General features: G+C 35.1%; 1 pseudogene; it reads right to left on the bottom strand.

The window, feature by feature from the left end:
• Positions 1-3,869: 3,869 nt before the first annotated feature.
• On the bottom strand, positions 3,870-5,101 carry LOC123391116 (annotated as a pseudogene).
• Positions 5,102-25,984: the final 20,883 nt, after the last annotated feature.

The raw sequence follows: 25,984 nt of genomic DNA, 5'->3' as shown, positions 1-25,984 counted from the left end.
CTTCAAAGTGTAGGGATAGAGGGCACATACCTCAATATCATCGATTGATGTTTTACTACTTGTCTGGATTCTGGATATTCTTCCAGTGATGAGTTCTGTGAAATTATTCCATATCATTTATTTTCTACTTTTTACTTTTTTTTTTTTTGTCATGCCAAAGGTGTACCTACTCTCTGTCACTATACAACACTACTACAATATCATTGACTATATTTCCCTATGCTATACCTTCATTCCCATGACTTATTCATTCCATAACTGGAAGCCTGTAACTCCTACTCCCCTTCACCCATTTTGACCACCACCTCACCATCATCCCCTCTGTCAGCCTGACAGTGTGTTCTCTGTATTTATAGGTTTGATTCTGCTTTTTGTTTGTTTGTTTATTCATTTGTTTTACTTTTTAGATCCCACATATGATTGAAATCACATGATGTGTGTCTTTCTCAGTCTGAATTATTTCACATAGCATAATACCTTCTAGATCCATCCATGTTGTCTCAAGTGACACAATCTCATCCTTTTTTATAGTTACATAATATTCCATTGTGCGTGAATGCGCACACGCATGTGTGTATGTGTATGTGCCCCTTTCCTTATCTATCAGTAGGCGCTTAAGGTTGCTTCCATATCTTGGCCATTATAAATAATTTTGCAATAAACATATGGGTGCATCTGTCTTTTTAAATTAGTGGGGTTTTTTTCTTTTAGCAAATATCTAGTAGTAGAATTACTTGATCACATGGTATTTTTATTTTTAATTTTTTTTTAAGGAAACTCCATGGTATTTTCCGCAGTAGCTATACGAGTAGCTATACATTCCCGCTAACGGTGTATGAGTCGTTCTTTTTTCTCCACATTCTTGCCAACTCTTTTTATTTCTTATCTTTTTGATTTTAGCCATTCTAACAAGTGTGGGTGGAATCTCAATGTGGTTTTGATTTGCATTTCCTGATAATTAATGATGATAAGCATTTTTTCATGTGTCTATTGATCATTTATATGTCTTTGGAAAAACATCTCTTGAGATCTTCAGTCCATTTTTTTAACATATTTTTTATTTTTTGTTGTTGAGTTGTAAGTTCTTTCTGTATTTTGGATATTAACCCCTTATCTGATGTATCATTTGCAAACATCTTCTCCCATTCAGTAGGTTGCCTTTTACTTTGTTGATGGTTTCCTTCACTGTGCAAAAGCCTTTTATTGTGGTATAGTCCCAATAGTTTCTTTCTGACTTTATTTCCCTTTCCTGGGGGACATATATAAAAAATGTCTCTATGGCTGATGTCATAGAAATTACCACCTGTGTTCTCTTTTAGGATTTTTATGGTTTTAGGTCTCACATTTAAGTCCTTAATCCATTTCGAGTTTATTTTTATGTATGGTATAAGAAAGTGGACCAGTTTCATTCTTTTGCACATGCTGCTCAGTTTTCCCAGTACCATTTGTTGAAGAAACTTTCTATTCCCTATTGTATATTCTTGGTCCTTTACCAAGATTAATAGATTAATTGGTTGTATAAGTGTGTTTTTGTTTTTGTTTTTTTTGCTGGGCTTTCTATTCTGTTTTAGTGATTTATGTGTCTTTTTGTATGTGCCAGTATATTGTGTTGATTAATACAGCTTTGTATTTTTTGTATTATTTATAATATTTTATTATTTGTATTATTTATACTCATATCTTGAAATTTGGAATTATGATACCTACCTTTGTTCCTCTTTCTTAAGATTATTTTGGCTATTCAGAGTCTTTTGTAGTCCCATTGTAGTATTTGTTCTGGTTCCATGAAAAATACTATTTGTATTTTGATAGGGATTGCATTAAATCTGTAGATTGCTTTGGGTAGTATGGACATTTTAATAATATCAGTTTTTCCAGTACATGAGCATGGAATATCTTTCCATTTGTTTGTGTTGTCTTCAGTTTCTCTCATCAGTGTTTTATAGATTTCAGAATACATATCTTTCATCTCCTTGGGTAAATTTATTCCAAGGTATTTTATTCTTTTTGGTGCAATAGTAAGTGGAGTTGTTTTCTTAATTTCTCTTTTTGCTACTTTGTTATCAGTATCTAGAAATGCTACCAATCTCTGGGTATTAATTTTATATCTTGCTACTTAACTGAATTCATCTATTACTCCTAATAGTTTTTTGGTGGAGTCATCAATGTTTTTTTTATGTATAGTATCATGTCATCTGTAAATAGTGACAATTTAACCTTTTCCTTACCAGTATGGTTGCCTTTTATTTCTTATTCTTGCCTTACTGCTGTGGCTAATACTCCCTTTGGGGGAGTAGGAGGAGAGGACATAGTTTGAATGGTTTCTGTTGAAAAAAAGAAAAGAAAAAAAGAAAGAATGGAAAGATGGCTAGCTATTAATTAGGTATCACCATGATAACAGAAATAGAAGTGGGGTTGTCTTGAGCCTATCAGTGGAGCAGTTTCTGGAGATAACAATGATGATAAAATGTTTTTTGAGAGAATGTGCTCACTGCCCATCAGGTTTTGTTGCTCACTGCAAAAAAGCACAGGATGTCAAGGAGCCTAGCCTTCTGATTTTGCATAATATCTGTATATATCTGTATGCATTTTAGTAAGCCAGTTAACTTCCTTATAAATTATTTTCTTCCTTTAGTTAGTTGGAAGAAAAATATCTGATCTCCCTATTTCACAAATTCATTTATTAGAAAAAGAAAGGATCTGAAAATGTTTTAAAAACTTTAAACACTACTGTCACTGATAAATTGTTATATGGGAGAGACCATCTCATTGAAATTTGACCACTGTTACTAGATGGTCACATTAACACTGGAGTTCACAGTAAGTCCTATGCAATTCATTCTGAAAAGGTTAGGAGAATACTGATGAGTGCGTATTGTTGAGCTTGGAAGTTAATTACACACTAAAGCCTACTATTAACTCTCCTAAAACTGAAAAAATATATATATATACTTGGCAATAGGTTTTGGCCAGTTGACATTCAGTTATTTTCAGCTGGCTGAACATGGCTAAATTTTTTTAACTTCGTATTTTTTTTTAATTAAAAACCTTTTTGAATGTTCTTAATCAAGATCATATTTAGTCTTTTATTTCAACTAGTCTAATTAGCTAATGGAGCATGCTCTAGTGGTAGGCTGAAGGATCAGGTAACAAAATAATAAGGTAAAAATATATTTCCTAGCAATTAGAGCATCAGATATTTTAGTCCTCACCAGATACTTTTAGACATTCATGTCTGAATGACTATTTTAGATTAATAATTGCTTCATTTTTATATTATCTTGACATTAAACAGACTACTTTTCGTGATGATTTACATTATGTCTTCTTGATCACAATGCAACTAGTTCAAAGTATGTTAGTGTTATTCTGATCTTACAATTGCTATAAAATACAATTTTATATTATGATTCTGTATTATATTAGTATTTTTTTGATTCATAAAATAATTCTAAGAACAATTATGTGAAGGTAAAAAGGCTTAATTTTCAAGGATTTTATTATTCAGAAATGCTAATGAACATGGTTATTAGCCAAATTCTTGCTTCAAGACCTGTATAGCAGTATTAAATTATGATTAGAAACTTAAAATAATATTTGTAGTAATAAACATGTAAGTAATTAGTTTTATACATTATAAATTTCATTCTAATAATAAAAACATTTAAATCATTTACCTGTGTGGAGTCCCTTCCCCCCCCTTTTTTTAAATAAGTTTCTGTTGTTTTTTTCTATATCTTTACACGTTCAAGTAGCAATACTCTTGCTCTTGGTCACACGCACGACTGCTGTGGAGCATGGACATAGAAGCTGAAGTGTCATGACACACAGATGACCAGGCCCCACCTAGGACAAAGTTCTACTCTGCATCAGGATGTCACCTTCTTGTAGTTCGTATGAAAATGCTGAGTCATGGGCTGTGTAGTGATTGCCATGGAAACTGTTCAAGTTTGACTTCAGTCTGAATTTTCAGGTAATCTGACCCACATAGGGCTCCTTGGCAAAGATAGCATAGGGATGGAGTGGGACACCATGCACAGCTCCTGCTGGTACACTTTGCCCTCCACCTCTACAATACCTGAGTTCTGAGTGCTAAGACCACCTTGTTGGTATTGGGCTTCAGTATTGGGCATACTCCCTGTGCATAATTTATGTGTCAGGGTAGAAGTTGTCAAACCAGAATTTCTATAGGAACTGAACTACATGGGAGATGGATACCTCTTCTAGGTATTAGAAGTTTGTAACATTGGGTAGGTCCTGGTGGATCTGGCATCCAGATAACCTGCATCCAGGATGGTGGTGTCACAATTGAGTTCATCTTGGGGGGTTTGCAGCTAGGGGTGGAAGGTGATTCCAGCTTCTTCTAAAGCTTGTGCACCTGGCTGTTAGATTGGCTGATCCTCTGCCACAAGGTCTTAGCTCATCATTCTCCACCCCTTCCTGCAGGCAGTATTCCTGGCTCTTGTTCTGCTGGAAAAGCAGGGGAAATGTAGCAAGTTGATAAGTATGCAGGTCCCCAGTGCTGACAGGATGATCTTGGGTGGTGGACATGGTACTGGCCATTGCTGTGCTCATTCTGCACAGTTTCCATAGTTGGCTTCAGGGTGACATCTGGCAGAGGGGCAGAGGGGCTCTTGGAGGGTTTCTTGGACATTCTGTGAGCAAAAACTCGGGGGGCTCAGAGCCAAGTCCTTGTTGTACCCTAGGCTAGTCCTGCAGCAGCCAGTCTGTCTTTTAGTGGCCAGGCTTTGAGTGTGCTTGGAGAATAAAGTGAGCTAATATATTTGTATGCCTCAGATCCTGGGGTCAGGTAAAGTCGCCCATAGAAATGGCACTTTAATCTTCCAGGTCCCCTCCTGGGAGGTGATGTTCTCACTGCCAGCATCTACAGAACATGCGTTTGCTTCTCCTTGGCTGCCTGACTCTGTGGTGGCTAGTCTCCTGGAGTTCCTTCCTGAGACTGTTTTGCCTGCTCCTGACTAGTGACCTCCTGGGCTGTGCTAGATGTGATGCTCAGTCCCTTCTCCTTAACATAGATTGTTTCAAATGTCTTTTCATATAGTCTCCCACTACATTTTACTGTTGTACTCTCATGTTTCATTTTGAAATAATGTAAATTTTTTTTCTAGAAGTAGAGTTAATTCTGCATGAAGTACTTAGGTTCTTTTCTGTAAAGCTCTTATAAAGATACTTCTATTATATATAATGAATATCAAAATTACAGTCATTTCCTATTACCCTTTTAATCAACATCATCCATAATACAAAAAAAGTAAGACCTAATTCTATAGTTAAATTCCTCAGTCTAGTTGGAAGGATGCATCTTTCCATGAACTTAAATAGATATGGAGTTTTTTTAAAAAGATAAAATTAATTAACAGCAAGAGTGTAAATATTTTAATTCTAAATTATCACAAAGCCATGTAAATTTTAGTGCTTTCCTCCCTCATCCACATCTAGCAAAAATTCAGAAAGTGAGTCATGAAGACAACTAAAATAATAGGCTACATCATTTCAAAAGAAATGTTTTTTTCCTCAGTGACTTAGTAAAATTTTTATAATATTTGCATTTTAACTGATAAATTAAGTTTTATTCTTTGGAATTTTTAGTGTTAAATTAAAAAAAACTAACTAGATAACTAAAGGCTGTCTGGGAAATTGCTTATTTGTATTAGTATTGGAGTCAGTTATTCAGAATACAGTGGAAACTGCACTGAAAATTTCTGAAAATTTCTCCTCAGGGCAATTACCTTATAAGTTCTGTGATTTTTATAAGATGGTTCTGGCCTGTGCTGAGAAGGGTGATTGGTTAGGGAAGACTTTAAGGGGAAGAAAGTATAATTGATAGCCTCAGCAGTCTAGTCAAGAAATATTAAGGCTTAACTCTAATAGGGTGATGTTGATATAAGTTGATAGTAGAGATAGTACAAAAGAAAATGCAGGAGGACTTACCTACCAATTGATTTGGTAGAATAAATAATGAGATTATTTTTTTCTCCCATGATATTAGAAGAAAGATAGCCAAGTATAACCAAGATAGGTAAAACAGGTTTGAAAGTGGATCAAATGGGAGGAAATAATTATTTAGTTTGGTAAAAATAGAGGCATTGTCAATGTACAAAATCATAAATAAAAGTATTTGAAGTCATGGTATTAAGAAGACTAAGACTTAAGACTAAGTCTAAGAAGACTTAGACTCTTTAGAGTTAGGATAAAACTAAAACACGTAGAAATGTAGCAAAGAGTGGAACCCTGCAGATGACAGTGAGTTTGGAGACAGAGGAAAAGGATGGAAAGTTGAAGAAAGATAATGTAATTGGTTTAAAGGTAGGCTGAACTTTAAATAATTGTAGTGGATGTTTGAAGATTTAGTGGAAACATATTGATATGGTAGATTAAAGGAGAGAGAGAAGATGATAACACAAAGGGAACAAGAGGAGTAGTTTACTTCTGTGAAGAGTTTGGAAGAGAAAATATAGAGGTCCTTTAAGGTGTACTGCCTTTCTTGCTGCTTCATTCTCTCTGGGTTGAGGTTAGCATGTGTTCCAGCGTAAAGGACAAAACTGAGGAGGAGACACTGACAGTCTGAGAAGTGGAGAGTGGAAGTACAGGCCACATGTAGCATTCAGAGCACACAAGAGGTGCTCTGGAGCAGGAAGGACTTCTGTAGCAAAACTGCTAGGTTTGATTTTAATCCTTTCAAATTTGTTATGGGTGGGTCACAAACTGTAGAGTGAGGACAGACTATATAGAGAGGTGCTGCCCATCTTCTCTTCATAACTTAAAGTCTGCTCGCCCTTGTCAACATCCTCCCTGTTGGAGGAGGGCAGGGACAGATTACTCATATGGACTGCATTTGTGGGTCAGTGGGAGGCACCAGCAAAAGATGTCTGCAGGTTGGGAGAAATGAGATCGGCTATTGATTACCTGGCTCCCTGCTTGCTAGTAGGCAACCAGATGGCTAAATTCCCTCATACTATCTGTGGTCTGGCTACCCTCTTCAAGCACTTAACTTGTCAGAAGTCAAGGCTTTTGGAAGGTATATAGGCTATTCTTCATAAAAATTCTGCCATCTTGTAACCTTTATGAATATTCACATAATTCTTGACTTGGAACCTGATTTTTGAGACTTAAATGAATGTATGTGGTTTAAAAAAACAAGAGTCACAAACCTTCCATGGTTTGCATAGCCACAACAGAAAGGGATTATAAAATTTAAATGAAATAAAGCACTCCTAACCTACAGATCATTTCTTCCTGCAATAGAGATTTTTTACTCTAGTGTGGGTTTTGACCAAATTATCATAAATTGTATCACCTTTGAGCCAAGCTATAATTATATAGTCATTAAGCAAATATTTATCAAGTACAGTTGTGGCTTTGGAGATAATAGAAAATAAGACAGAAAATGTCCCTATAACTGTGAGCCTTTTAGTTTACTGAGAGAAAGAACAAGTAGTAAATGGATAAATAAGGTAATTTTAGTTAGGGCTGAATTCTACAAATAAAAGACTCCAGGGCAATATAATGGTTAAAGAAGATTTTGCTAACACCAGCATTGAGGCCCAAAGGAAAATAAAGTATGAACCATGCACTATTCTGTGCTCTAAGAGAAGTGCTCACGCAAAGTGCTATGTCAAGAAGACTTTGGTGTGCTATAGAAGCAAGAAGGCCATTGTGGCCAGAGCACTAACATTAGGAAACAGGTCCAGAAAAGCAGTATGGGGACAGATCACCATGACCTTTTAAGCCTTGTTAAGGGGTTTAGAATTTATTCTAAATGTATAGGAAGCTCCTGGAGAGTTCAAGCACAATGGTGACATTATTTTTGTTTTAATACTTAAACATATTTCTCCTGCTGCTGTGAGAAGCACAGATTGTAGACAGACAAAAGTGGAAGCAGAAATCCACTGAAGCTACTTGCAGTACTATTAGTAATATTGATATTTGAATGTTTACTCTTGCAAAGCATAGCGTGATCTCATTTAACCTCAAAACAGCCCATTATTTTTTTTAAGATTTATTTATTTATTTGAGAGAGAGAGAGAGAGAGATTGAGGAGGGACAGAGGAAAAGGGAGAGAGAATCTCAAGCAAGCTCTACGCCAAGCCCAGAGTCCATTATGGGGCTTGATCTCATGAACCTAAGATCATGACCTGAACTGAAACCAACAGTCGGATGGTCAACTGACTGCACTATCCAGATGCCCCCAAACAGCCTATGTTTTAAGTTACTATCATTACAGTTTGGGAATGAAGTCATGCATAGGCAGTAACTTCTTTGACATTGGCTATAGCAACTTTTTACTAGATATGTCTTCTGAGGTAAGGGAAACAAAAGCAAAATTGAACTATTGGGACTTTATCCAGATAAAAACTTCTGCACAGTGAAGGAAACAATCAACAAAACTAAAAGGCAACCTTTGGAATGGGAGAAGATATTTGTAGATGACACATCTAATAAAGGGTTAAATTCAAAATATGTGAAGAACTTACCAGTTTCAACACCCAAAAAGTCAATAACCCAATTAAAAACAGGCAAAAGACATGAGTAGACATTTTTCCAAAGAAAACATAGAGATGGCCAACAGACACATGAAAGATGCTCAACATCACTTATCATCAGGGAAATACAAATCAAAATTATAATGAGATATCACCTCACAGTTCTCAGAATGACTAAAATTAACAACACAAGAAACAACTGGTGTAGGGGAGGTTGTAGAGAAAGGGGAACCCTCTTCCAATGTTGGTGGAAATGCAAACTGGTGCAGCCACTCTGAAAATCAGTATGGAGTTTTCTCAAAAAGTTAAAAACAGAATTACCCTAAGATCCAGCAATTACACTACTTGGTATTTGCCCAAATGATACAAAAATACTTATTCAAAGGGGCACGTGCACCCTGGTATTTATAGCAGCATTATATACAATGACCAAATTATGGAAGTAGCCCAGATGTCCATCAACTGATGAGTGGATAAAGAAGAAATGGTGTGTGTGTGTGTGTGTGTGTGTGTATAATGGAATGTTTTTCAGCCATCAAAAAGAAAAAAATCTTGCCATTTGCAACAATGTGGATTGAGCTAGAGAGTATTATGCTAAACAAAATAAGTCAGAGAAAGACAAATACCATGAGCTCACTTATATGTAGAATTTGAGAAACATGTCAGATGAACATGGGGGGAAAAAGAGGGGCAAACATTAAGAGAGGCTTTTAAACATAGAGAACAAACCGAGGGTTTCTGGAAGGGAGGTGGGAGGCAGGGGGTGGGGGGGAATGGGTTAAATGGGTGATGGGGATTAAAGAAAGCACTTGTGATGAGCACTGGGTGTTGTATGTAAGTGAAGAACCACTAAATTCTACACCTGAAAAAAAAAAAAAGGGTTTTAAGAAAGTTCTACAAGGCCCCTGGGTGGCTCAGTTGAAAAAAAAAAAACAAACTACACCTGAAACTAATATTACACTGCATGTTAACTCACTGGAATTTAACTAAAAACTTGAAAAAATAAAAGGAAATGAAGCCATGGAGATACAGAAGAACTAAGCAAGTTGCTCTATATCATAAAGTTAGCATGTGATGTAGCCCAAGAAAAATCAAGTATTCAGACACCACAGCCTTTTTCACCACCACACTGTGCTCATAACTTTGAATTTATATTTATTAGAGTTGGCTATAACCAAATTGGCAATATTAAAGTCTTCAAAAGTAATCTTATGTGAAAGCCAGTGTTGATGAAAAATGCTAGAGATAGAAAATACTAACATTTATAGTAATGAAGCAAGAGATGAGACAGTGAATAATCAAATCTTAAAATTTTCAGGACAAGCTGTTTCCTTATGAAATCTTTCCCTTATCTGTATTTCAACCAGCACTTACGTATCTCACCTCTGTTTTCCTTGAAAACATGTATTTTAAGCCATAGATGCATTCAGAATCCTAGATAATTTGAAATTCCAGTGATCTCATCTTAAAAACTTAGAGAGTCTCCAATATAGACATCCCCCACATAAAAAGATTAAAATATATCATTACTCCAATGATGCTTCAGCCAAGAATTTTCCTTTTTAAAGCACTTCCCAAAATAAAATTTGGATGAGGCTTACAAAGCATACTTGTTCTGGTAACATAAATGGCAAGTGAAAAAGGGGTGGTAAATGACTAACAACAAGTTCATTAAAGATGACAATATGTAGTTTAGTCACTTCTGGCCAAGAAATACGCCTCCAGACAAAGTGATAATGACCCAGAAATAGCTGAGTGCTCAGAAGCCTGCAGACACACATATACAAGTTAACTACAGGACCTACAATCTGTCCATTTGGTTTGGAACTTCCAAACCTCATAGTGTGAATCTGTGCACAAGTGGTTTAGATAAGGTGAGTAAATACTGTGGAGATGACCAAGATTTCCAGCCCTTACTTAGGACATAGATGCCAGTGGTTTCTTTGAAATGTTGTCTGATGAGATTTACCAAGCTTTTTTTTTTTTTTTTCCTGAAACATAAATGAGAAAAAAACAGATGTTCACATTTTTAACCTAAATATACCTCAAGATTGGAGGCATCTGGGTGTCTCAGTTGGTTAAGCATCTGCCTTTGGCTCAGGTCATTGTCCCAGGGTCCTGGGATTGAGCCCCACATTGGGATCCTTGCTCAGTGGGGAGCCTCCTTCTCCCTCTCCCTCTGCCACTCCCCCCCCCATTGATTGATTTGCAAATGTTGAATCACCCTTGTATCCCAGGAATAAATCTCACTTGGTTGTGGTGAATATCCATTTCATGTAGTGTTGGATCCTATTGCCTAGAATCTTGTTGAGTATTTTGGCATCCATGTTCATCGGGGTTATTGGCCTGTAATTCTCCTTTTTGATGGGAGAAACTTTGTCTGGTTTTCAGATCAGGATGATGCTGGCCTCATAGAAGCAGTTTGGAATTTTCCTTCTATTTCTATCTTTTGGAACAGCTTCAGTAGGATAGGAATTACTTCTTCCTTAAAAGTTTGGGAAAATTCCCCTAGGAAGTCATGTCACCCTGGACTCTTGTTTTTTTGGGAGGTTTTTTATTACTGCTTAAATTTCCTTGCTGTTTATTGGTCTGTTCATATTGTCTATTTCTTCCTGTTTCTGTCTTAATAGTTTCTAAGAATGCCTCCATTTCTTCTGGATTGCTTAATTGCTTGGCATATAGTTGCTGGTAATAATTTCCGATAATTGTTTCTATTTCCTTGGTGTTAGTCATGATCTCTCCTCTTTCATTCAAAATTTTATTAATTTGGGTCCTTTCACTTTTCTTCTGAATAATAACAATCTTATTAATTCTCTCAAAGAACCAGCTTCTAGTTTCATTGATGTTTTACTGTTCTTCTAGTTTCTATTTCATTGATTGTGCTCTAATCTTTATTAATTTCTCTTCTTCTACTTGGTTAGGTCTTATTTGCTGTTGTTTCTCCAGATCCTTTAGGTATAAGGTTAGCTTGTGCATTTGGGATTTTTCTAATTTTTGATAGAGGCTTGGGTAGCTATATATTTCCCTCTTAGGACCACCTTTGCAGTATCCCATAGGTTTTGGACCGATGTGTTTTCATTCTCATTAGTTTCCATGACTTGTTTAATTTCTTCTTTAACTTCCTTGTTGAACCAATCATTACTTAGCAAGATGCTCTTTAACTTCCAAGTGTATGAGTTCCTTCCAAATTTCTTTTTGTAGCTGAGTTCCAGTTTTACAGCAGTGTGGTTCAAAAATATTCAGGGGATAATCTCAATCTTTTGCTATCATTTGAGACCTGATTTGTGACCTAGTGCATGGTCTGTTCTGGAGAAAGTTCCAGTTCCTGTTCTGGAGAAATATTCTGTTGTTTTAAGGTGGAATGTTCTGTATTTATCTACAAAGTCCATCTGGTCCAATGTGTCTTTTAAAGGTCTTGTTTCTTTTTTGATCTTCTCCTTAAATTATCTGTCCATTGCTGTGAGTGGAGTGTTGAATTCTACTATTAATATATTACTATCTCTATGTTTCTTTATTTTGTTTAATTGGTTTTTAATAATTGGCTGCACCAATGTTGGGGCATAGATACTTACCATTGTTAGCTCTTCTTGTTGGATAGGCCCACAGATTTTTTTTCACAGAGCTAGAACAAACAATCCTAAAATTTGTATGGAACCACAGGAGACTGCAAATTGCCAGGGAAACCTTGAAATAGAAAACCAAAGCCAGGGGCATCACAGCGCTGGACTTTAAGCTATATTACAAAGCAGTAGTCATCAAGACAGTATAGTACTGACATCAAAACAAGCACGTAGATCAATGGAACAGAATAAAGACTCCAGAAATGGATGCTCAACCCTATGGTCAACTAATCTTTGACAAAGCAGGAAAGAACATCCAATGAAAAAAAAATAGTCTCTTCAATAAATGGTACTGGGAAAACTGGACAACCATATGCAAAAGAATGAAACTAGACCATTATCTAATACCACACACAAAGATAAACTCAAAATGGATGAAAGACCTCAGTTTGAGACAGGAATCCATCAAAATTCTAGAGGAGAACACAGGTAGTAACCTCTTTGACATAGGCCACAGCAACTTCTTTCAAGACACATCTCTAAGGCAAGAGAAACAAAAGCAAAATGAACTTCTGGACTTCATAAGATAAAAAGCTTCTGCACAACAAAGGAAACAGTCAACAAAACTAGGCAGCAATCCACAGAATGGGGGAAGATATTTTCAAATGACATTTTGGATAAATGGCTGATACCGAAATCTATAAAGAACTTATCAAACTTGACACCCAAAACCCAAATAATCCAGTCAAGAAATGGGCAGAAGACATGAACAGACACTTCTCAAATAAAGACATTCTAATGGCTAACAGACATGTAAGAAAATGTCCATCATCACTAGCCATCAGGGAAATACAAATCAAAACCACAATGAGATAACCATCTCACACCAGTCAGAATGGCTAATATTAATAAGACAGGAAACAGAAAATGTTGGTGAAGATATGGAGAAAGGGGAAAACTTTTATATGGTTGTTCGGAATGTAAACTGGTACAGCCACAATGAAAATTATATGGAGTTTCCTCAAGAGGTTAAAAATAGAGCTACACTATGATCTAGCAATTGCACTACTAGGCATTTATCCTAAAGATACAGATGTAGTGAAAAGAAAGAGTACCTGTACCCCAGTATTCATAGCAGCTGTGCCCACAATAGCCAAACTGTGGAAGGAACTGAGATGCCCTTCAATAGACAAATGGATAAAGATGTGGTACATATATACAATGGAACATTACTCAGCCCTCAGAAAGGATGGATACCTGCCATTTGATGGTTTCACTCATGTGGAACATAAGGAATAGAGCAGAGAACCACAGGTCAATGGAGGGAAAACTGAATGGGAAGAAATCAGAGATGGAGACAAACTATGAGGGACTCTGGACTCTGGGGAACAAACTGAAAGTTACGGAGGGAAGAAGGGTGTAGGAATGGGGTGACCAGGTGATGGTTATTAAGGAGGGCACTTGTTGGGATGAGCAAGGGTGTTATATGCAATTAATGATTCACTGAACACTACAGCAAAATCTTACAATATACTATATGCTAGCTAACTGAACATAATAAAAAAATTGAAATGAGTATGTTGGCAATTTTTTAATAAATTATTTAAATCCAGTAGCTCCAGAAAAACTGCTTAAAAAAATCAGCAATTAACTAAGTTGTTTTACTTATAAAATGGTGTTAAAATTTGACATGTAGTTTTAAAAATGATATGCAGAAAAGTTTGGAAACTGTAAAAAGATTTACATTTTTCTATGGATTATGGATATCATTATTGTTAATTTCTATTATATCTGGTCCAAAATGCACAAATTTAGACACCGTCTAAATCCCAGAACTTATCTCCAACTAGAAGAAAATGCTATTGAAGGGACAAAGGTGTCTTTTTATCAATAATAGTGAACACTAGCATATGAAATATTTTATCAATTTTTATTCCTTTATTTCTTTCCCCCTCATTCATTTGTTCATAAAAAGATATGTTATATTCATAAGATCTGTGCTACATGCTAGAACATCTGGTCAGCTTCTGGTTGGTAGATTAACATTTTTAAAAATACATAAGAAATAGCATGACAAAGATTTTAGCAGAAAAAAATATAAAGAATAAAAATATATGTTTATAAAAAATAAAAAATTATATTAAAAAAAAGAAAACAAATGCTGTTACTGGGAAAGAACATTCAGACTAATTTGTTTTTCATGGTTTATTCAATCACTCACTTATTCGTTTAATAGATATTGAGCATATAGTGTATGTCCCATTGCTAATTTGTTTCCCAAATTCCACATGCAAGTGAAATAATATAGTTTTTGTCTTTCTCTGACTTATTTCATTAGGCATAATACTCTCTAGTTCCATCCATGTTATTACAAATGACAAGATTTCATTCTTTTTTATGGCTGAGTAATATTACTGTGTGTGTATGTGTGTATGTGTACACAATATATATGCATATAAAATTATTTTGGGTAGCAAAATAGTTTTTAATTTTTTTTAAACAAAAGTACCAAAGAATCGTGTGATGCTGCCAGCATTGGAGGCCCATACCTGAGCCACAAGTATGCACATTCCTTTGCAACTGATTCTGTGATAGAAGAACCGTTCATTTCACCTTTATTGTTTACCATGTCCCCCATGTATCTTCAAAATAGAGAAACATGCCATCTTTTCTCCAGTATGACTTTCATTGTTGAATCACCAATGCTGGATGTACCTTTTTTCTGAGCTCTGGATTGTTTTTCTATAAATATTACCTCTTTATCCATTCTTCAGTCTGGACATTTGGGCTGCTTCCATACTTTGGTCATTGTAGATAATGCTCCTATAAACATCAGGGTGGAAGTATCCTTTTGAATTAGTGTTTTCTTATTCTTTAGGTAAATACATAGTAGTGCATTGCTGGATCTTAGGGTAGTTCTAATATGAGGACCCTCCATATTGTTTTCTGGAATAGCTGTACCAGTTTGCATTTCCACCAGCTGTGCAGGACAGTTCCCCTTTCTCCATATCCTCACCTGTTATTTTTTGTGTTGTTAATTTTAGCAATTCTGACAGGTTTGAGGTGATGTCGCATTGTAGTTTGATTGTATTTCCCTGAAGGTGAATGATATTGAGTATTTTTTCATGTGTCTGTTGGCAATCTGTATGTATTCTTTGGAAAATGTCTATTCATGTCTTCTACCCATTTTGTGTGTGTGTGTGTGTGTGTTATATAACAGCTTAAATTACCCTTTAACAAAGTAATATATATATATTTCATTTTTATTTGTATAGATTTCATTTTAATTATATATTTCATTATATTTATATATAAATATTTCATTTATATATATTTTCATTTATATATGTTTATATATAAATAGTTATATGTTATATTGTATATTATATATATAAATTTTCATTAATATATATTTAACAAAGTCATATATATAAATGTTTCATTTAATATTTCATACATTACTTTGTTAAAGGGCAATTTAAGCTGTTATATAACAAAAAAATATATATATATATACACACACCTATTTTTTTTAAACATTTTAAAATTTTAAATGTAGAAATTAAAAATTTACACTTATATGTACATTAACAATTTAAACATTTTAAAAATGAATGGTAATAACAACAGCAACACCTCTTTTTTTTTTTTAAGATTTGTTCATTTATTTATTTGACAGACAGAGATCACAAGTAGAGAAAGAGGGGGAAGCAGGCTCCCTGCTAAGCAGAGAGCCTGATGTGGGACTCAATCCCAGGACCTTGGGATCATGACCTGAGCCAAAGGCAGAGTCTTTAACCCACTGAGCCACCCAGGCACCCCACAATAGCAACACTTCTATGGCACTTATTACATGCCAGTTAATGTTCCAAATGCTTACATTCACTCATTTTAATCCTGGAAGTAAACCTATGGGGTACTGTCATTATTATTCCTAATTTATAGATAAGGAGCCTCAGGCACTGTGGGCTAGGTAAATTACCCAAGGTCATGATGAAACTGAATTCAAACTCTAGCTGGCTGCAGGGTCTTTGCTCATAATCATTTTTTTTTTAAGATTTTATTTATTTATTTGACAGACAAATCACAAGGAAGCAGAGAAGCAGGCAGAGAGAGAGGTGGGGGGGGAAGCAGGCTCCCCCCTGAGCAGAGAGTCCGACGCTGGGCTCGATCTCGGTACCCCGAGATCATGACCTGAGCTGAAGGCAGAGGCATTAACCCACTGAGCCACCCAGGCGCCCCTTTGCTCATAATCTTTGAGCATGTCTCTAAATACATTCTGCCCTTTAAAATTGGGTTATTGGTTTCTTTGGGTGTTGAGTTGTATAAGTTCTTTATATATTTTGGATACTGATCCTCTATCATATATACCATCAGCAAATACCTTCTCCCATTCAGTAGGCTAACTTTTAGTTTTGTTGTTTGTTTCCTTTATTGTACCAGTTCTTATTTTTGTTGAATTCCTAATAGTTTATTTTTGCTTTGTTGTTCTTGTCTCAGGAGACATTTCTAGTAAGAAGTTGCTATTGTCATAGAGGTTACTGCCTGTGTTCTCCTTTAGGATTTTGATGGTTTTATGTCACATTTATGTCTTTAATCCATTTTGAATTTATTTGGGTATGGTGTAAGAAAGTGGTCCAATTTCATTCTTTTGCATGTTGCTGCCCAGTTTTCCCAACGCCATTTGTTGAAGAGACTGGCTGTGGACAGTTTATTTCTTTTTTAATTGCACTTTTTTTATTAAATTGATTTATTTATTTTCAGAAAAACAGTATTCATTATTTTTTCACCATACCCAGTGCTCCATGCAATCCGTGCCCTCTATAATACCCACCACCTTGTACCCCGACCTCCCACCCCCCTGCCACTTCAAACCCCTAATGCTTCTCTTTCTTCTCTCTTGCATTGTTTCCAATTAAACAACTTCTGCCATCCTTAGTTTTGTTCCTCTCTGTGTAACGTGTCTTTGTTCTCTGGCTATGTTTAAAATTTCTCATTGTTACTGGTTTTGAACATCATATTATATTATGACTTGTGGCATTTTTCTTCATGTTTGTTGTGCATGGAGTTTGTTGAGCTTGCATCGGGGTTCTATGGTTTAATGAAGAACGTTAAACCTTTGGTCATTATTACCTCAAGTATCTTTTCAGCTTTAGACCTCCTTTCTTTCTGAGACTTTGATTATAAGTATCCTAGGCCACTTGAGGTCACTAATTCATCCTATTTTCCCTTTTCAATATTGTTTTTCTCTCTGTGTATTTCATTCTGGGAAGTTTCTCTTACAATATCTTCGATTTACTAATCTTTTCTTCCTCAAAGTCTATCTGATATTAATCTCATGAATTGTAGTAGTTTTCTTCTCAGACAGGATAGATTTTATCAGTGAAGTTTGAAAGGTTTTAAAAAATATTTTACATGTTTCTACTTAAATTTGTGATTACAGTTACAATAACTATTCTAATGTCTTCCTGCTAATCCTTAATCTGTGTTACTTCTGGGACCATTTATTAATTGACTTTTCCCTCTTTATGAGTCATGTTTTTCTGCCTCTTTGTTTGCCTCATAATCTTTGATTAGATGCCAAGCATTATGAATTTTAGCTTGAGTTCTAGATATGTTTGTATTTCTATAAGACTTCTTGAAATTTTTTCTGGGATACAATCAGAGTTCTTGGAAACAGTTTGCTCCTTTTATGATTTGTTGGGCTAGACCAGAGCAATATTTAGTCTGAGCCTAATTATCTCCCACTGCTAGGGAAAAACACTTCTGATTAAACATTTCTAACGTTCCATGATAATAATGTTTGCAAGTGTCACTGTTGTGGAAAAGGAATTATTACTGGCCTTCTTTGAGCATTGTTAACTGCCCCCTCTAATCATTTAGGATGGTTCTTGTCCCAGGTTTGTGTAGTTTCCTTGTAGACAGGTGCTGAATATTTGAGGTGGATTCCATGAAGACCTCCTGATTTTTTTGTGTGTTTAGCTTTGTCTTCTTTGAAACCTTGCCCTGTGAGGCCTTGCCCCTTCAGTGTCCTTAGACTCTCAATCAGACTCTGTCACCTCAACTCAGGAAGTGCAGGTGAAGGGGATTAAGACTGCACTTATCATGATGAGCACTGGGTAACGTAACGATGCATAGAGTTGCTGAATCACTATATTTACACCTGAAATTAATATAATACTGTATGTTAACTATGCTGGAATTAAAACAAAATCTTTATTTTTTAAAAGATTTTATTTGAGAGAGAGAGAGAGAGAGAGCATGAATGGCAGTAGGGGTAGATGGACAAGTAGACTCCCTGCTGAGTAGGGAGCCTGACATGGGACTCAGTCCTAGGACCCTGAGATCATGACCTGAGCTAAAGGCAGACACTTAACCAACTGAGCCACCCAGGCACCCCTAAAATAAAAAACTTAAAAAAAAAAAAACTTTGTGGAAAGACACACACACACACACACACACATATATTACTGGAAATCAGAATTGACTCAAGAATATTTTTTCATGGGGATCTTTGTGTATCTCACAGAGGATGAGTTCATTTCAATTTTGGAGTTTGGATTTAACCTTTTGCCTAAATTATAGTATCAAAATTCTGTTGTTCATTTGATACATTTAGTAGGAAAATAATTATAGCCACTAGGTAGAAAAAGTAAGTGTGTGTGTATTTTGTATGTGCCTAATCACTGTGCCCCCAGACTATTTTCCATAAGTTCCTCATATTGCAATATAAGTCAGTTTTATTGAAGTGTAATTTAATATGGTAAGATGCAACTGTTTTCAATATAATGCTTTGTGAGTTTTGGTAAATATATGCATCTTTATAAGATGACCACAGTCAAAAAGTAGAAATTTCCATGACTGAAAACCTCCCCTTTACACATTTGCAAGTAACTCCCAGTCTTGGATCCAATCAAATAATGACTTATTTCCATAAGTATAAATTAATTTTGACTGTTTAAAAATTTTACCTAGATGTGATCATACTATTTGTACATGAAAAGTACAGACTTCATGCTTTTTATTAATATGATCTATGTTCATTTTAAATAAACTCAAATAATATAAAGCAGGAGAAAGTAATATTTCAAATATCATTCCAATACTATGCAGTTTTATCCATGTTTTATAAGACATGATAATGATTTATTTCCTGATAAATCTAGATAGTTATTTTAATGTTTACTTTCTTCCCTGAATTAGTGCATGTTTTCAGTGTTTGCCTTTTTCTATCCAGCTTAAAGGATACTTTTGTCTTAGGTAGATACTGAATCAGTGTCTTGCCTAGAAATTTTAGAAGTTACTTGATATCTTCTGGCATTGATTGTGTTGCATGATATTTGAGATTAGTCTAGATCTAATTTTTCTCTCTTGTAGGTGAATTACTTTTGGTACCTGGATGTCACAAGTCTTTCTTTAATTTTTTTTTTAATTGAGGTACAATTGACATATAGTATATTAGTTTCAGGTATACATTATAATGACTTGATATTTGTATATGCTTATGAATTGATCATCGCAATTAAGTCTAATTTCCCCATGTAAAGTTACATAATATTCAATACAATATTATTGACTATAGTCACCAACCCATACATTGTATCTCCATGACTTGTTTGTTTCATGACTGGAAGTTTGTACTTTTTTTACCATATTCTTACAATTCACTTATCCTCAGCCCCCTCCCCGCTGGCTCCCATCAATCTGCATCTATGAGTTGGTTTTGTTTTATTTTTTAAATTCTACATGTAAGTGAAATTGAATGGTATGTGTCTTTCTCTGTGACTCAATTCACTTAATACACTCAAGACCCATCCATGTTGTTGCAAAAGGCAAGACTTCCTCCATTTTGTGGCTGAGTAGTATTCCATTGAGTATATGTACCATGTCTTCTTTCTGCACTTGTACGAGTGCTAACAAAACTGACTTTGTCTTTGGCCCTCCATCTTCCAGGCCCATTAGAAGTTGATATATTCCCTGACTAGAATTTGAGAAAGCTTGTTCTGGTTTTCCCTAAAATAGCACACATAAGACACTACTTTATAACTAGTAGAGATGACAGGCACACAGAGAGTGTCCCTTTAAATAACTAGTAGAGATCCTTGGCACAGAGATGGTGCCACTTTAGATAAGTATCCTTTGACAACACTACAGTGACCCTTCACTCTATAAAAGCTGTGGATTCAGCTCCAGACTGAATGCAGAATAGTACCTAGATCATCTGCCTCCCACTCCCTCGGTCAGTAAGTTACCCTGAAAAAAAATTTGTGTAAGTGGTATGCAGTGGCTTTGCTTTTCAGTCTCAAAATGCCTTTTCAGTTCAGAAGATACTTTGCTGACCCTTCTTGATCTTCTAACACTATTCATCCATTAATAAACACTTTGGTTCTTTCTATATCTTGGCTATTGTGAATAAAGCAGCAATAAACATAGAGGTGAATATATCTCTTCAAATTAATGTTTTCATTTCTAGAGAATAAAAACCCAGAAGTAGAATTATTAGATCATATGGTGATTCTATTTTTAGTTTTCTGGGGAGCTCCATACTGCTTCCCATAGGGGCTGCACCAGTTTACATTCCCAACAACAGTGCATGAAGTTTCCCTTTTCTCCACACCCTCACTAATACTCGTTATTTCTTGGCTTTCTGATAATAGCTATTCTGACAAGTATGAAGTAATATCACATTATGATTTTGATTTGCATTTCTCTGCTGATCAATGATGTTGAGAATTTTTTCATGTACTTGTGGGCCATCTCTATGTCTTCTTTGAAAAAAAAAAGTCTACTCAGATCCACTTCCTATTTTTAAGCTAGATTGTTTAGGGTTTTTTGTCTTTGAGTTGGAGGAGTTCATTATATAATTCCAGTATTAGCCCTTTATTGAATATATGATTTGTACATATCTAACCTCATTCAGTAGGTTGCCTTTTTATTTTGCTGTTTACTTTGCTTGTGCAAATTTTTTTAGTTTAGTTTATTTGACAGAGAGAGAAAGAGCACAAGCAGGGGAAACAAGAGGCAGAGGGAGAAGGAGAAGTAGACTTCCTGCTGAGCAAGGATCCTGATGTGGGACTCGATCCCAGGACCCTGGTATCATGACCTGAGCCAAAGGCAGACTTTAACTGACTAAGCCTCCCAGGCACCCCCATGGATTGATTTCTGAACTCTGTTTTGTTCCATTGACCTATGGGGCAGTTTTTATTCCAATACCATAGTATTTGATTACTAAAGCTTTGTAATATAGTTTGAAATTTCAGAGGCATGATACTTTTAGTATTATTCTCTCTCAAGATCACTTTAGCTATAATGGATCTTTTGTCGTTCCATACAAATTTTAAAGCTGTTCTATTTCTATAAAAATGCCATTTAACTTTGATAGTGAGCACATCGAGTCTTTAGATTGCTTTGGGTAATAGTAATTGTAACAATATTAATTCATCCAATTAGGAAGATAGGGCTGTGTTGCTAGAAACTCCCCTCTAAGAACTGATTTTAGCATGTTGTTTTTCCATTTTCATTTGTCTCAAGATTTCTCCTTTGATTTCTAGTTGGCTCATTGGTTGTTCAGTAGCATGTTGTTTAATCTCCACATATTTGTAATCTTTTCTAGGGTTTTTTTTTTTTCTCCTGTGATTGATTGATTTCTACTTTTATACTATTGTGGTCTGAAAAGATGTTTGATATGATTTCAGTCTTCTTAAAATTGTTGAGACTTTTTTGTTGCCTAACATGATCTATCCTGGAGAATTTTCTGTGTGCACTTGAGAAGAATACATATTATTATGCTTTTGATTAGAATGTTCTGTAAATTTCTGTTAAGTCCATCTGGTCTAATGTGTCACTGAAGGCCAATGTTTCCTTATTGGTTTTCTGTCTGGATGATCTATCCATTGATTTAAGTAGGGTATTAAAGTCCTCTGATGTTATTGTATTGCTGCTGACTTCTCCCTTTAATTCTGTTTAATATGTGCTTTATATATTTAGGTGCTTCTGTGTTGAGTGCTTAAGTATTTGCAAATGTTTTAGCTTCTTACTAGATTGACCCTTTTATCATTATTTAGTGCCCACCTTTGCTTTAAAGTCAATTTTCTCAGATATCAGTATAGGTGCCCTGTATTTCCTTGGTTTCCATGTGCATGAAAATCTTTTTCCATCCCTTCATTTTCAATTTGTTTATCCTTACATTTGAGATAAGTCTTTTGTAGGCAACATATAGATGGGTCTTGTTTTTTTATTTGTTTATCCACTCTATGACTTTTGATTAGAGAATTTAGTACATTAACATTTAAAGTAATTATAGATAAGTACATACTTATTATCATTTTGTTCATTGTTTTGTAACTATTTTGTAATTCCTCTCTGATCCTTTCTTCTCTTGTTCTCTTGCCTTGTAGTTTGTTGCCTCTTTTTAGTGTTATGTTTAGATTTCATTCTCATTATTTTTTAGGTATCTACATTGGTGTTTGCTTCTTGGTTACCATAAGGCTATTATATATCAGCCTACATATATACTAGTCTATCCTTAGTTGATAACAAGTTAAGTTTGAATACATTATAAAATACATTTTATATTTTTACTCCCCCCTCTCTGATTTTATGTTTTTGATGTCACATTTTATATCTCTTTATTTTTTATGTTCATTAATGAATTGTAGTTATAGTTATTTTTACTACTTCTGTCTTTTAGCCTTCATGTTAGCTTATAAGTGATTATAAGTCCACTACCCTAACTATATATTTACTTTTACCAGTAAGATTTTTACTTTCATATGTTTTCACGTTACTAATTAGTCCCCTCTCTTTTCAACTTAACAAAGTCCCCTTAACATTTATCGTAAGGCTGATTAACTCCTTAAGGTTTTGCTTGTCTGGAAAACTCTTTATCTCTCCTTCAATTCTGAATGAAACTGGGTAGAGTATTCTTAGGTGGGAGTTTATTGCTTTCAACACTTTGAAAGTATCATGGCTTTGTCTTTTAGACAGCAAAGTTTCTGCTAAGAAATCTGCTTATATTCTTAAGGTGATTTCCTTGTATGTAGAAAGTCGTTTTTCTCTGCTGCTTTTAAGATTCTTTTTATTTTCAACTTTTAATGTTTTAATTATGATGCATCTTAATGTAGATGTCTTTGGGTTCATGTTTTTGGAACTCTCTGTACTTCCTGGATCTGGATATCTGTTTCCTTCTTCCCCAAGTTAGGCAAGTTTTCAACCATTATTTCTTCATTGAGTTTTCTGTTTCTTTCTTTCTCTTCTCCTTCTGGGACCCCTATAAGGCAAATATTGTTCCACATGACATTGTCCTAGTGGTTCCTTAAGCTATCTTTATTTTTAAAAAATTCTTTTTACTTTATGCTGTTCTGTTTGAGTTCTTTCTAACCTGTCTTCCAGGGCATTGATCCTTTCTTTTGCTTCATCTAGTCTCCTATTGAACCCCTCTAGTGTATCTTTTATTTCAGTTATTGTATTCTTCAGCTCTGTGACTTGGTACTTACCTATATTTTTTATCTATTTGTTGAAGCTCTCCCTGGATTCATGTATTCTTCTATTCATCTATTCTTCTGAGAGGTGAACATTTTTATGACCATTACTTTGAACTCATGTCAATTACTTATCTCCATTTTTGCTTGCTATAAATACATTTTTACCTCCTCATTAGTTATTTTTTTCTTGCCTTTTTTTTACCCATTATGATTTTGTCAAATCTTTTCTTATTCACCCATATCTATTCTACCCATTACTGTCTTTTAGGCAATATATTTGTAATGGAACTATTTAATTTCTATATTTTTCCCCTTAACTCTATAAGTTTCCTTATGTTTGCATCTCAGTCTAATTTTTTATTCTCAGTCTAATTTTGAGCTCTTTTTATATTATGTTAACTTTTGTGTTTCTGCAGCACTTGTGTAATGCTGCTTTTCTTAGATGATACTTTATCCCATGCTGCATTCTTTGTGTCTCTTCTGTATTTGTTGTTTTTCTTTGTTCATTTTAGTTCATTCTTTCCTTCAAATGTGTTTATAGGATGTTTGCAGAAGTGCCATGCCATTACTTTTCACTTGCCTCTCTGATACAAGCATATTCATCCAAACTTTTTATTTGTTTTGATGAAATGTGAGAGATGTTTTTGATACTCATCTTATTTCAGACTAATCCACCTTTTCCTACCCCACTTACCACTTCTTTCTGTTCATTTTCTTGAGGCCTGGCATTTCTGGAGACTACAAGGAGAGCTGGGATGAAGCTGGGTTCTTCTGAGACTTTAGTCTTCAAAGACCCAGTTATTTTTTTGTTAACAGAACCCACTCTGTCAACAGGAGTATAAGTTTAGTTGGAAAGGGAGCTTCGTCTTCAGTTCTTTAGCTTTTACCAAGAAGACATTTCCTGTAGTAGTCCAGACTACCACCTTTATCCACCACCTTTGGAAATGAGAATAGTTGGAAGGAGTTTTGCTTGCTGTTTGGGCCATGGAAGTAGACATGGGTGGTTAAGCCACTCTTTCCTTTTGGGAACTAAGGTACTTGGAAAAAGCATGAGCACTGATCTGCTCTTGGATTCTGTTAACTTTTACAAGGGTGAGCCTTCACAGGGGAATGTCTTCAGATTTCCAGCTCTGGTTGTTATTGCATGGGAAAGTGAATCTAAATCAGTATTAAGAAGCCCGCTACCTTGCAACTACATGCTACATCCTCCTTTGCAATTTTTTCACTAGTGGGGACAATTTTTGTCTCCATATACTGATTCTTTTGCCTTATTTTTTTTTGACAGATTCAGAACCTGATTAAGAAAAATATATTATTCTTTGGCCCTTTATTGCCTCCGTCATCTCCTTCTCTGATAGTGTAATGTCCTATAGAATGAGAAGCCCTGGATTTCCCTCTTATCTCTGTTGTAGTTCGCAAAGTGGTATGTCAGAGCTTCTACTCATGGGATCTTGCCCCTAGATCTTTCTCATTTTTAACTGTTTTTCCTCCAAATTCAGAAAATTTGGAAGATATTAATGAGTATTTTGTTCACTTACCTCTTTTTCTTCATCCTGTTTTGGCAGGGATGGGAGCAGTGGAAGGAACTGAGCACTGTGCAAACCCAGAACATCCTATCCCTTGTTTTGGTTATTATATTTTATAATTTAAGGCATAAAGTTGTAACTCTTCACTTTTTGACTGCTACTGCTACATTTTTACTGGATCTTATTATACATTGTGCATTTGATTGGCTACTGGATTCGAAGAATTCTGAAAGCTCTTCCAAAATTTCCCAGATGTTACAAAGGATAGAGAAGTTTTAAGTACACATTTATTCATAAAAATACTCTGGATATAATTTCCTAAATCTTGTGAAACTTATCATATCACGAACTTCAGTGAAAGAATTGTGCCACAGAAATAGAGGTAGGCATTTTTTCTTCTAAATCATCTAAGCAAGATAATCTTGGCTTTTCCTTATTTTACTTCCCTAATTGTTTCACAGAAGTGTAGGAACTAATCTCAAAAAGACCTCTTCTAACTTTACCTTAATATTTTTAGATGTTGGAATAAGCTGGTGTCAAAGATTATTTTAAATAATTGGCGAGTAGTGGCTACAGAATAAGTAACACTCTAATTAGACTCTCATGGAAGGCTTAATCTGTGCCAGACTCACCTAGGAGTCCTATTACCCAAAAGGTAACTTATTAATGCTAATTATGATTTATTTTTACCCTAACTGTAGGGGCTCTAATAACAATAGAGCAACATTAAGCAAATAAGACACAGGAAGGGTAGCATAACAAATAAATGAAGGTCCCTATTACCTTTGTTTGACCTCTTGAATTTGTTGCTGCCTTTTCAGGTACCAGTTTTATCATTAGTGTTGGGAAATACAAAAGTCTCCCTGAGGTTCTAAGAGACCTTTCCTGTTAATTTTCTAAGGTAATTTAGA

Source organism: Mustela putorius, unplaced genomic scaffold (genome assembly GCF_011764305.1).
Source record: "Mustela putorius furo isolate JIRA1106 unplaced genomic scaffold, ASM1176430v1.1 tig00000179_pilon_pilon_pilon, whole genome shotgun sequence".
Taxonomy (NCBI): domain Eukaryota; kingdom Metazoa; phylum Chordata; class Mammalia; order Carnivora; family Mustelidae; genus Mustela; species Mustela putorius.
Note: the sequence above shows the minus strand (reverse complement) of the source record. Positions and strands in the feature narration are given on the sequence as shown.